Source organism: Pleurodeles waltl, chromosome 7, assembly GCF_031143425.1.
Source record: "Pleurodeles waltl isolate 20211129_DDA chromosome 7, aPleWal1.hap1.20221129, whole genome shotgun sequence".
NCBI lineage: Eukaryota > Metazoa > Chordata > Amphibia > Caudata > Salamandridae > Pleurodeles > Pleurodeles waltl.
In genome coordinates this window covers 298,617,545-298,630,977 of record NC_090446.1, presented here as the reverse complement: position 1 = coordinate 298,630,977, position 13,433 = coordinate 298,617,545, and the positions used below count along the sequence as shown (strand labels likewise).

At 40.5% G+C, this 13,433-nt stretch overlaps 1 protein-coding gene across 11 annotated transcripts in view; it reads right to left on the bottom strand.

Moving 5' to 3' along the window:
* DLGAP4 (DLG associated protein 4) overlaps nucleotides 1-13,433 on the bottom strand; it is a 1,552,488-nt gene that overhangs the window by 52,232 nt on the left and 1,486,823 nt on the right. Inside the window, exon 1 of one of the 11 annotated variants that reach the window (XM_069243709.1) lies at nucleotides 2,822-2,944. The exons of 9 other annotated variants lie outside the window; for them this stretch is intronic. The gene's annotated coding sequence lies outside the window, so the exon portion shown is untranslated. Of the gene's footprint in view, nucleotides 1-2,764; nucleotides 2,945-13,433 lie in introns of those variants that run through there. One more of the 11 variants, XM_069243711.1, reaches the window with a different exon arrangement.

Below are 13,433 nucleotides of genomic sequence, written 5' to 3'. Positions count from 1 at the left end.
GGAGATGCATTAACTCTTTGTCCTTGTGTACTTTGCAGCACTACAGACACAGCCTCGTCTGCAATGAAGCACTCAATATCAATACATCTTTATAGGGTTTGATATACAAAGCCACAGAAGCACACTTTGCACATACACACACACGAAACAATCATTAAAAAACATACAATTCAATTCAGTTAAACAAATCTTTGAAACACGGACACTACCAAATCTATTGTACGATGATGCACTCGATGCTTAATCAGCGAGATGTATTATATGGGGGTGGCCTCTGAAAATCACCTCTGTGCTTCTCTGCAAATTCGGGAATCCTACCCTACTGTCCACTGTGAGCCCACAGGACAAAAGGCTCCTTGTTCATTCACTCACTGTAGCAGACCTAGATCCTCTAGCCCAGGACAGCAGAGTAAAATATCAGAAGTAACAGTGCTGGCCACTGTCCCAACGGACTTACAATGCCTTGAACAATGAAAGGCCTGGCTTATTGGTACCTCTGAAACTACCCATGGATACCAAAATAGGTCATTAGGTTCTTCTCTCTGCTCTCCTCACATGACGTTGCTTTGGAAGACAAGTCCTATGATAGATCCACAGAGAATAAATCAAACTATCATGCTTTGTGACGATTGAGACTGTAAATGTCCCCTCCCATTAACCTTCAGTTTAAATTGCAGGTGGGCCCATTCCTTTAACCCCTTTTTTGTTGTGTTGTTGGGGTTCCGGAGAGTCCAGAATTGACTTCCTCCATCTAGCGTTGCTGGAGGAGAATTTCATGAGAAATGCTGTAAGATATCACCAATTTGAAAAAACACCAGAACAGTGGACAGAATTCATCTCCAAGTGATTCAAAGTGGACATCCTTTTCCCTTTTAAAAGAAACTGGCAACAAACTTGTCTCTGTAAGTCAGTCGCACACTATCACATCAATTCTAGTGACACTGGTCAAAACCTCAGGCTTTCTTTTTGACTAATGTTTTAGGACAGGACACACTGACAATTTCTAAAAGCACAAATGTTCGCCTCCACAGAAGAAAAAAATAATTGTACTTCAAGAAGACTTCACAACAAAAGGTGCAGGATGCGATTAGTCCACACATCAGCGGTGGAATCAACATTTTAAAAAAGCTTCCAAAAGCAGGTACTGTTCCCTTCAAAAGGCACACTTCACTACCTCTTGTCAGAAGACAAAATAAAATCCTGAACAAAAGACATCTCTTTCTTAAATTTTACAAGCTCCTCTTAGAAACAAGGATCACTTTTTCAACTTGCTTTATATTCTATAGTATAAAGAACATGACCCAGGCAACAAATCTCAAAGAAAAATGCTCAATCAAGAGACCTATTAACCAAAAAGCAGAAAATTCTATGCAAGACTAGTCTCATTCCTGATTCAGATCTGCTTGCCTGAGGAAGTCTCCTCTCACCTGCCAACCTAATGAGTTTTAAAACTCTTAAAAATGCATCTCTTTAATATTCCTCCTGAACTCACGAATATACTGCAGGTGTTTCATTACTGTACGTTTGTTAAGTTGTAATCACTGTTCCCAATACTAATGTATTTAATATAGTGTTAATTTTAAGTACACCACTGCACAAAATATATATATATATATATATATATATACACACACATCATTAAAACGTTAACCGGCTTCTAAAAAAAGCACCAGCACTTGGGCAACGTTATCAAAGTTTTTTTTGAAAGAACGTGGAAATTGGTTAAAATAAAAATCCGTTTTTTTTAAAAGCCACAAATCTTCTCTACCTTTTATGGCAATGGACTCCAACACAACCGACCTAAGTTAACTCAAAATACATTTGCAAACCCCAAGTCAGGCAAGTGTCTTTACAATTAAAACCAACTAATAATCAGAGCAACGTGAATTAAACATTCTTATAACATAGCAGTGTTTGCCTACTAATGGATTTTCCACACTAGCCACATAATTCAGCTTCAGCTGGAAAATACGCAAAGATTTCAAAAGATTAGTTTCTAGTTGAAAGTGATGTAGGTTCATTTACCACTTTTCCATATATTATCGCAGTATTCGGGAGTTTTACTTCTACTAGCTAGGTGGAAATTTTGACCAGGTAGTGCTAAATATGTGCTGAAATTATTAATCCGCATAATAATACCACCACTTAATGCGCTGCACGATGCCGCACAATTTGCCTTTTGCTGTATAATTTAGTCCACCCTGGTAATATATTTTATATAGAATTTGCCGGCGCTTAAAGACGTAAATAACAAGTTCGACTTTAAACCAGCTTCCCCGGCCCTCTATCAAATGAAAGGCTGAGTCTCCCTCTTCAAGCCAAGAAGCGGGGAAAATCTTTCCAACGAATACATTACCACAGATCATGAGATCATAGGTAATATTAGGAACACACCCAGAGGGTTCAGAGCAAGATATGCACAAGCACTACACCTTACATGGCTCAATTCAGGCCCAACCACCTCATCAGTACCGACAGCGACACGCCCACAATAAAACAGCCTAGTAAAAGAGAACAAAGAGTCCTGTGAGCACAGACAAATGAGCACACTGACCACAAATGAACCATGCCCCACAGACGCCCATACAAAGCTTCTCATAAATATAAACAAATGTGCTCACGCACAACAAAAGAACCACACCCCAACCCACCGGCACACCGATACTAGGCTCCTTGTAAAGTATATGCTGACAGAACACAGACAGAAACCACACAGACAGACAAGTAAACAAAGCGTCGGGAAGACGATGAGGCGCAAGGGTACCTAAACAAGACAGACAACGCCCCCTGACACAGAAGCCGCACACACGGGGTGACGCACCCGGACACAGGAGCGCGAGCCCGCCCGGCGGTGAGGAGTTCACCTGGCGCGCGGCCAGGGCGTGAGTCATCGCGCCAGCAGGCCGAGCAAGAATGAGGCGTCTCGTCGGCCGTGGGAGCGGAAGGAGGGGAGGGCGCGAAGGATGAATGCAAATGAAGCTGCGAGAACACGGAGGTCTCTAACCAACCAGGGACTGAGGGAAGCGCCTGTAACATCGTGAAAAGACAAACCCTACCTTACTGCGTGCAAAGGTTCTACAAGGAGGTGTCGAAGTATTAGGATGGCCAGAAGCTCCGTATTTTACCGGCCTGGTCTGCATTTTCACTTCAACGTCACTAAGGGGGGTGGTGGGTGGGGCATCGAATTAACAGTGTATGATTATTCACAATCATCGTTGGATTGCTGTGGAGAGAAAAGGGTTTTACAATACAGGACATACCTAGGCAACAGTGGGATCCGTTGTCAAGGTACATGTCTAAACTCGTCTTGTCTAAAGTCGAAACTGCTATCGAAATTACTTCATTGTTTTAATGTCACATTTTATCGAAGTCAACACGACTTCGATAAAATGTGACATTAAAAACAATGAAGTAATTTCGATAGCAGTTTCGAGCAGTATAAACTGTTCATAACTGATTCAAACTTAGGCCACTAGTTGGGAGGGCAGATTCTTTTCAAGGGTCTGGAGCTATTCAGCTAGGAGGTAAGTTCGTTATACCGTGTTAGGGCCCCAAGTTATTGCCACAGCACATCTCCGTTACAGCCCCATGTCACCCAGCATTCAAGGAGTCGTCACAGTCTCTGCAGTTTCAAGGGTTTACCACCAAACTCACCCCTGGTTTAGTGTACTGCTCACCGCTAACGCAGCTTGTCAGTGGTATGAAGCACTATTTAAATGCAACTAGAGTATATTCTACTAGAAAAAGGCTAGCGTGTCTTGCTTAAAACGAAAACAAAGGATTTTAATGAAGGCCTGTCTATACAGGGGGTTATTGAATGCTAGAGTTTTAACATGGCAGAATTCCTGGAACCTCAGCACAGCCCCACAAGAAAGGTGCACAAAGCCAAGAACAAGCCTGGCAATCTCAGGCAGCTGCCAGAAGGCAGGCTGAAAGCAGAAGTGTAGAAAAGATATCAGGGGTGTAAGGATGCCAACGTGTGCACTAATGTAGCCTAGCCACTGGCCTGAGGCCTTTAAAGTAAAGAGGCAGCCAAGACTGCTAAATGCCACTATAATGGTCAATCCCAAGTGAACTGGCTTACGATAGGTGGGCAACTTTGACCATCCATGCACACCGACATAAAAAAAAGCGAGAAAGAAGAAGGGTAATTGAATTTTGGAGGGAAGAGGTCAGTTACTGTTAATCTCTCGATTAGGCCAAATATTGGCATTTCCTCTGGAGGCCAAATGGGGAGGGTGCTAATGTTTTCACACAGTTGCACTGGAAGTCTCATGACCGAGCCAGCTAGCTCTGAAACACGACTGGTTTACTCACAACCAGTACCAGTACCACACAGCAAAGCCAAAGCCAGACCGGTAGCTGGCTAAAGAATACTTGCATGGGTACCAAGTAAAAATAATAAACCTATATCAGGGTGGGGTACCCCTAGAGACTGACCTAATGCACAAGTGAAGAGTCATCGCCAAATGTTAATTCCTTGAATACATGTCGAAAATGTAATAAACACGACTTGGTTTGCTCCACATGCAAGCTGGCTGTGTTTTTGATTAACGTTTATCTGCTGCCATTTTAATCTAATAGGCATTTGCCTCATGAGGTCTTTATAAATGTAAACATAATGATGCTGGGGTTCTGGGCAAATCGTCCAAGTGCTTTAGTGATTCATTATAGGATACCAAGGACCAACATATGGCCCTTCCAGAAGGTCAATCAGAAAATGGTCAGGGGTGCAATGTTACAACAATCATATGTTACTTTAAGATTACATTCAGAGTAAACAAGAGAATTCGATCACCTTTTAATAAAATATTAAAACGATATATACACCACAGACACTTGGCTACATACAGGGTGCACTGCCAAGATGGAGTTGCAGTAAATTTGTAAAAATTATTTTAACTATCCTCAGACTTCTGCTTTTGTGTAGCATCATGGAACTGTTTTCCCTCTTTGGTTAGAGAGAGAGAAGGACAATAATTTCTTAAAAATGTACTACAATTTACAATTAATGATAACCACACAAAAGTATATATGTAGAAAAATGCAGCATTATAAAAACAAAAACATTTAAACTGCAACTTTTACATTTTTTCGTTACCATACTGTAAACTGCTGGCTTAGCTAGGATCAGACATGAGTCATCAGAAGAGATGCGCTTTTTGGAGGGGCTAGATAAAGCATAAGCTGTAATAAAAGATACAGCTGAAACAGTGTTACATTTCCAATTTAGGATTACAATAAACCGACTCCAGTGTGACTGGGGGAGGAAAAATACTGATTGACAGGTTCTGCGGTGCCATGTAACAGCAAAGGAATGCCTTTAAAAATGAAATGTATCCTTTTGCTTCAAAAGGAAACTTTGTACACAATACTGTTTCTTCGCACACCAAAGATGCTATTTTGGTCAGAATTTATTTCATGGCTAAAATTAAAACTTTCTTTCTCTTTATAGTGAATGTCCATGCCATTTAAAATAGCTCCCTTTTTTATACTATTTCAACAGGCACCACTGCTCTAGGAACTGCTGGGTATCTCGTGAATTAAAGGAACTTCTATTGGCCGTTTCCAAAGGTAACCCGAACAATCATGTTCATGCTTACAATAACATAAGGATTTACACTGTTTGCTTATTTAGCTATTTGGCTTTGTGGTAGTGAATAGTGATTTGGTAGTGATGCAAGTTGTGATGGGTCGAGCTGATGAAAGCATTTATTTGCCCACAATTATCATTTTTTCAACAAGTCGGGGAAATTTATATTCTGTTGGCCTCCTCTTAGTAATCCAGCCACTAAATTCTGATGCGCGACTCGGACATGTGAACATCTTTAAGTAAAAAAAAAATCCCCTCTAGGCAAATACCCATTGCACATAAATTGTTCTGAAATATAAGCTAGATGAGAGTTCCCTTATATAACTGACTGCCAACCTACATAATATCCGTATGAATGACACAACAAGGAGGCACAAGACATTCTTATTAGACAGACTGAGGGTTAGACGTAATCGTTGAAGTATATATATATATATATATATATATATATATATATATATATATATACACACACACACACACACACACACACACACACAGAAGGTTACACGCTAAGTAACAGGGGTAACATTGTTTTCGCGTTTTTTAAAAGTAGTCCTACATCACATTATTACATGTTCAAATAATCAATGGCATTGGAAACAAATTATAGGAATATAATTCTGTCCTGCTGAAGGAAAATTGAACTCGCATAGGTTTCTGCCAGGTCAACAATATTACCTAAATGGGTATAAAAGAATAAAGCATATGCTGCATTGTGTATATTTGTGTATTGTGTATATTTTGGTTACACGCTAAGTAACAGGGGTAACATTGTTTTAGCGTTTTTTAAAAGTAGTCCTACATCACATTATTACATGTTCAAATAATCAATGGCATTGGAAACAAATTATAGGAAATTAATTCTGTCCTGCTGAAGGAAACTTTAACTCGCATAAGTTTCTGCCAGGTCAACAATATTACCTAAATGGGTATATAAGAATAAAGCATATGCTGCATTGTGTATATTTTGGCTTCAGTAATATATGGGATAAGAACCAGAATGTGAGAGTATTAAAACTAGGAACGTGCTATGTACATTATCTGATTATTGCAAAACAATGATGTGTGTTCTCAGACCAAACTAGTATGCACCATAACAATTCTTTTTAACTTCAGTTATTAAATATAAAAAATGAGCATAATTTTCATTAGTAAATTTGTGGACTTTTACAACTTTTATAGTAACTTTGTTGTATGTCCATTATCGCGTCCGCTACCACAGTGACACCGGGTTGCCTTCTGTAGTGATAAATTGTACATTTAACTGGATTACTGCTTAGATTACAACCCTTTAGAGGCTTATTCTGTGCATATCTTTGTAGGTAAAAGAGGATGAAACAGTGGCACCGGAAAGATGGATTATTTGAAATAAAGCATCTTGAATTCGATGGGGAAAATTAGGTAGTGAGGAGTTCAAGTGTAAAAGACTTATAGGTGAGGGAAGAGATTAATTTGTAGAGCGATACAGTTTTAAAGCAGAGGCAGTATCATATACGTACTCTATAATCTGCTGCTTTTCACAAACCTAAGATGTTGTCCTGATTATTCTTTCGTAGCCCTCACTCGTCATCCGTTGTTCTCCGAAAGGAGAAAAATAGGATGCTTATGTTCAGAATTTTGTAGGCATACAACTTAATAACAATTGGTAACAATAGATAGAAAAAGACTTGTATTTCACAAAGGCCCCAACTTAGAGTCAGGTGTTCAGCCTTCCTTGCTAAGGACTCATGGAGCTTAGGGAAACATTCCAGACAACATACAGAGAGGAAATTCCAATACAATGAAAGTTTAGTTACTAATACTTGGCCAAAATTATTCTATTAATGGAAAAAAAGTTAAGCCCGACCCCCTTCCTTCCTCAATTAAGGCCAGTCTGCAAAGGTTTAAAATGGAGTACTCAACCAACTATCTTCAAAAGCCAAATTCAGTTAGACGTTCCAGACCTCCACACTGAATAGTCTTAAGATATATTTACATACAATGGACCTGAATGGGAGTTACATGCGTATTCAACTGTTATACTGAAAATCCAAGGACAACTATCCAGGAATTAGAAGAAAAAGGCTAGCTTTCAAATTTCAAAACTATGTATTTCCTGTTATTTCATGCCACCAGTCAAGAAAGTTTCCCCCACTGAAAAGAAGACACAACTTAATTACACACATACTTCTCAAGAATGACCAAACGGGCAATTCATTGCTCCATGGGTTATGACAGAGAATGAGGGATGGCAAAAAAACCTCCATGCAATTTTATAGTAACATTCTCAATATGAAATTGCATCAACTGCACACCTGCGGAGCTCAGTTTAATATAAATATAGAGTCTAGCAATTTTATCAACACTCCATGTGGAAACATGAAAGACCACGTTTAAGAAAAACAAAAATGTCCATGATAGCTCCACTGATATGGATTAACCCATGCAGTACTTGTAGCTGATGTATAACATGCAGTTCAAGTACTTCACTGATGGCATTACCGACTAAACCTACAATAACAGGGCTAAAAGGAGGAATCAGCGAGTTGACTAACCCTATGTACTAATAAGACCCCAAGAAACTGAGGTGGCACAGTGGTCCATATTAAACAACTATAAAATAAATGATTCTGACTCAGAGAGCTCTTGCCAACATAGTCTTTTTTTTTTTAAAGGTGTCCAGACTTTGTTCAATTCACTCTAGATAGGTCACTGTCTCAGCCAAGCATGTTCGCAATAATGGAAAAGGGGCAACTGCACTTATTTACAGACAAGAACAATAGTTTTTTTTTTTTTTAAGATATTGGCCCCTGAGATGAGTCCCTGTGGTCCCTACGATTTTCATTCACCTGGCCCAATCACATATGGCTTCTGTTCTAATTGGCCCAGTGTCAGCATGAAAAACAGTAGGAATGACAATGGCAGGTCTGACGCTCAAACACCTTCAGAGAAGTGAAAATCGACTTTACCACACAAAAGATCACGAAAAGGTTCTCCACTGAGTTGAAGTCATAACTGATAATGAACACCAAGAGGAATGTCCAATTTTCATTTCCATTCCACATTTCATTCAGCAGTGAAAATCCAAACCCCCTTGCTGTGAGAGTTTCTTCCTACGGTCACACAATCTGTAAGGTACGCTGGCACGAGCAGATGCTTAACATTCACAGAGAAAACAGGATGCAAATGGGTTTATTGTGCAGCTGCTGGACGATAAGCTGACCTAGCTCATAGAAAAATAGAACCGCACCGGCGAATCCTAAAAATGGCAAGGACCACAAATTAATATCAGGAAAAAATACTGAGCCAGGAAATTAAGTACATGACATATAAAGTCAGAAGCAGGATGCACTGCATCTGTAATTATTGTGCTAGAATCAAACTTTTGGTCCTCTATGCTCTTCAGCTAGAAAACTTACTGAACTCAGAGTGTGTACAAGGAGTAAACCTTTAGCTGAGGGTTAACGGGGTGAGTGACTTAAAACAGCAATTCTGGTTGCAAAAGGACCGATTTTTTAGCACAAGTTCAAGCTGCTATCACTTTTTTGGGGGAGGCAATGTGATGACGTGACTAAAGTGGTGACAGTGGAAACAGGTGACCAGATCAATACAATCATTGCAGTCGGACCGCATTATGTGACAATAAGAAAATTAAATTCCCTGATCTGCCAAAATTAGGAGTGCTTGAAAACACTCAGAATATCCTTGAAGAAGCGACTACCAACACTCTTATCCTGTTCTGTAATACATCTTGTAGGACTTATTTATGGTGGAGGGCCTGAAGTGCATAGGAATCGGAGTCTCTCTGATCCAGCGTGGATAACCAGCAGAGATGCTAAATGCTATACCCACACCCAACCGTTCAAAAGTATACTGGCGACTATCAAGGTGAGCTTTACCTGCACCAGGGACAAAGCCTCGTTAGCCTTATGACCAAAGCAATGTGAGTGGGAAGCACGGGGAGGGGGGCGGGGGGTATTGGGAAGGACATTGTCGGCGATTCCTAATCCCCTGTAAAATGTATTGATTCGTTTTGAATGGGGATGTACAGTGTTCAGTGGCTGATGCCTAGCATTTAATAGGAGGAGTTAGTAAGCTAATTACTTGATGTGAACTGGATGCTAGAACAGCAAGAACATCACTGTGCAGGACTGAGATAAGGAAACAGTTCCGGACACTCTAATCGGTGCAAAATAGGTGAGTGACCTAATAATAAAAAGGACTTACACTGGAAAATGCACCAAGATTCCTCAAAGCAAGATAAGAAATATGGCATGACAAGAATAAGGGTAAAAAGTTGGAAGGACTTCAAGAAAGGTAATATGAAAATAACGTTACAGATGTACATGGGTGGTGGTATGTGTATGGAAGACTTTTAGTCCTGGCTTAACCACTTGATCAAAGCTGGTGGTCCTGAGAAAACTTTGGCACCATCCCACTGGGTTGGTTCACGTACTTGCAAATATTGTGAGCAGTTCAAAGTAGATACACCACAGCTCAGAATGGTAATTGGAGAAGATAACCTGGAGCTCAGCTCTTTTTAATATTTGAACAAATACTGCATTCGCATTTCAAACAAATTCTTTATGAAGTTCCAAGTTCCGTAAATATCGATGATTTCTTAGACCTTCAATTGGGCAAGGTTATTGCTAAAAAAACACAGTGAGCGATGCATGGGACAACATGATGCTTCGACCTCCTCCTGCATACTAATCCCCTCCTTGCCTTCACACCAGCTCCAGCCAGCCTTCTGCCACCAGCTATGGTACGACGGCCTATTAAGATGCCCCCTTAAGTATTACAAATCCTGCCTTTCTGGAATCATATCTCATTCCGGGGGCGTGGATGTGTAGTTAATTCAAAAAAGAAAGCCTTGTCTGACTAACAGAACATTCAGAGGCAGAAGCTGAAGAAAGAGTGGAGGCGGCAGAGAGAAGAGCTTTTCAGCATGCAGGAATTGATGCGAATGATGTCAGCAGCACACATGGCTTTCCGCCAACGCATGCCTGCACTTACTACAATGGCATCAAGCCTGGCTTCTCCTCCCTCACAATCCACGTGCATCCAAAGAGCAAAGCCATGTATCTTTCTTTCAGCACATACTAATTTTCAATATTTTCTCCTAAGACAAAGTTCTGAACCACATTACTTTCTACTTTCAAGTTGGCAATCAAGAACTTGAAAACAGTTTGAGGCGCCAATTTGGACGACTATTCCATAAGAAGATACAGTCATAATACTGCCCACCTTAGATTAATATCTGAAGGCAATGCGAATAGATTACCAAGCAGTATAAGGCACTTCACTGTATAGTGGTTTCATACATCTCTGCCGCCGTGCATCCCTTATGTATGCCACAGATGAGAAGGGTAGTACGATATAAGGTCTCATGCATTGTTCATCAGCTCAGAGGTGTGGAATTTTTTTAATAATCTACTTGTCCAGCTGGCAAAAAGGTCCAGAAATCTGCTTGTCCTGTAATGAATTTCACTTGTCCTACCGACGCTCAAAATCAGCCACATAGCCACAAGTGATACACAACTAGTTTTTATTTTGATTTACTTAAAGTGCCCAACAAAATTAAAACTTTATAATAAAGATAAACTGAATTTTCTTTTTTGTTGCAAAACTATGTTTGCAGGAAGGGGTCCTTCTGGGACTCTTGGAAGCAATATAGGTGCATATTATGAGCATACATTTACTCATTTTAACCATAAGCCGCTTCTAATATAAAGAGCAGACTGTCAGTGTGTAATGGGAGGTTGCTAAATCACGAGAATGGAAACTTAAGAAATATAGGCTACACGCAGATCTATGTTGTAGGTGAAATAATCCACTTTTCTAGGACGATGATTTAAACTTGTGACAAGTTACACAAAATTAATACATTGGGAAAACTAATCCATTGAGCTTTCTCACTGGGTAGATAATATTTGACTTGCAGGGTAATAATACATCTTTGTATTATGTGCATTTACCTATATATTTGTGTTTAGAAGCACTACAGACTCTGCAGTCCCTTAGTAGATTACAGAACTATCTCACAAAGAATTGTTGCATCTTATTCACATGTTTTAATACTTTTAAGTAACACTCATTCTGCGCCCTTCCTCTCATCTTTTTCTATACTTTTCTTTTCCCTTCCCTTCCCTTCATGTATACTCCTGCGTGTGCCTCCGGGTGAACTGACAACTTGAATATAATTATCATCACGGATCTGCTTAGTTTTAGCTCACAACGGCTTAAGGATATATATATATATATATATATATATATATATATATATATATATATATATATATAAATAATATCAGTACAACTGTGTAAAAGTCTCCATTTTGGGGGCCTGTGAACCTCTCACTTATCGTTGCCATTGTTCACATTCCACTGTATTTGCATACTAGTTACAGTGACACTGGTTTAAATACCACAGACAAATGCACTCCAGCAAAGTGGGGAACTGACCCTGCAGGCATAATCCCCAATAAAAAACAATCTCACGCAGATAAATAAATCCACCCTGCAGACACACCCATGCATGCTGCAAAGACACACAGTTTTGTAGGTCTCAAAATCCTAACAAACAAGTTACTTACCTTCGGTAATGAATTATTTGGTAGAAACATATTCTAGTTGCAGATTCCTTACCTTAGAATTTCCCCCAAGCGTCAGTCTGGATCCGGAGATTTTTCTTCGAGCCGTAGCCTTGCACACGAATAGGTGGCGTTGGCCGACTCTGTGCCTGTCGTTGTGCTCGCAGGATATGACCACCCCAGCTTGCTGATGTCAATTTCTTTTCAGGACCTTCCAGAACAGAAGCACGGAGCCATGAAGAACACGTACTCTGGTGCACCTGAACTAGGGTCCTGAAAGGGAAGTCGTTTCCCTAGAAAATCAGTTCGCAGAACAGCGAGGATGGGTGGGTCGGTAAGGAATCTGCAACTAGAATATGTCTCAAATAGATAATTTGTTACTGAAATTAACTAACTTGTTCACCTGAGAGACTTCTAGTTGTAGATTCCTTACCTTAGAATAGATACCCGAGCAATACCATTCCCACAGGTGGGTCTGTGAACCAAAATCATACAAGGAAGTCCTGCAGGACTGAACAGGCAAAGTACCCGTCCCTTCAGACCTGACTGTCCAGCCAGTAGTGTTTAGTAAACGTGTGCAAGGACGCCTACGTTGCTGACTGGGAGATGTCCAGGACTGGAACTCTGTGTGCTAACACAGTGGTTGCAGCTGCTGCTCTGGTAGAATGAGCGTGCAAGCCCTCTGGGGGTTGCTTCTTAGCCAGTGTGTAGCACATTTTATTGCAGAGAACCACCCATCTAGAGATGGTTCTCTTCTGCAATGTCCAACCTTTCTTCACACCCACATGTACCACAAAGAGTTGATCGTCCACCTGGATATCTTTTGTATGATCAAGATAGAACACCAAAGCACTTCTTGAGTTGAGACATTGGAGCCTCTCTTCTTCCTTAGAAAGATGTGGAGGCGCATAAAAAGTAGGCAAGGATATTGATTGGCCTACATGAAAGGGCTTGACCACTTTAGGCAGAAAAAAAGCCCTACTATGAAGCACCACCTTGTCAGGGTGGATGGTGATAAAAGGTGACTTTAAAGAAAGAGCCTGCAGCTACAACAGAAGATTCTCCCGAAAAGGCTGTCTGATCCTGGACTTGCCACTTGGGAGGAAAACCCCGAAACTGTACTGTGTCCAGAACAGTTAGGATGAAAGGGAGCATTTGAGAGGGAGTCATGTGTAACTTTGGCACGTTTATAGTGAACCCCAGAAAATGCAGGAGGTCCGCCGTAGTCTTCAGGTGGGAGACAACAGCCTGGGGCAAGCCTGCCT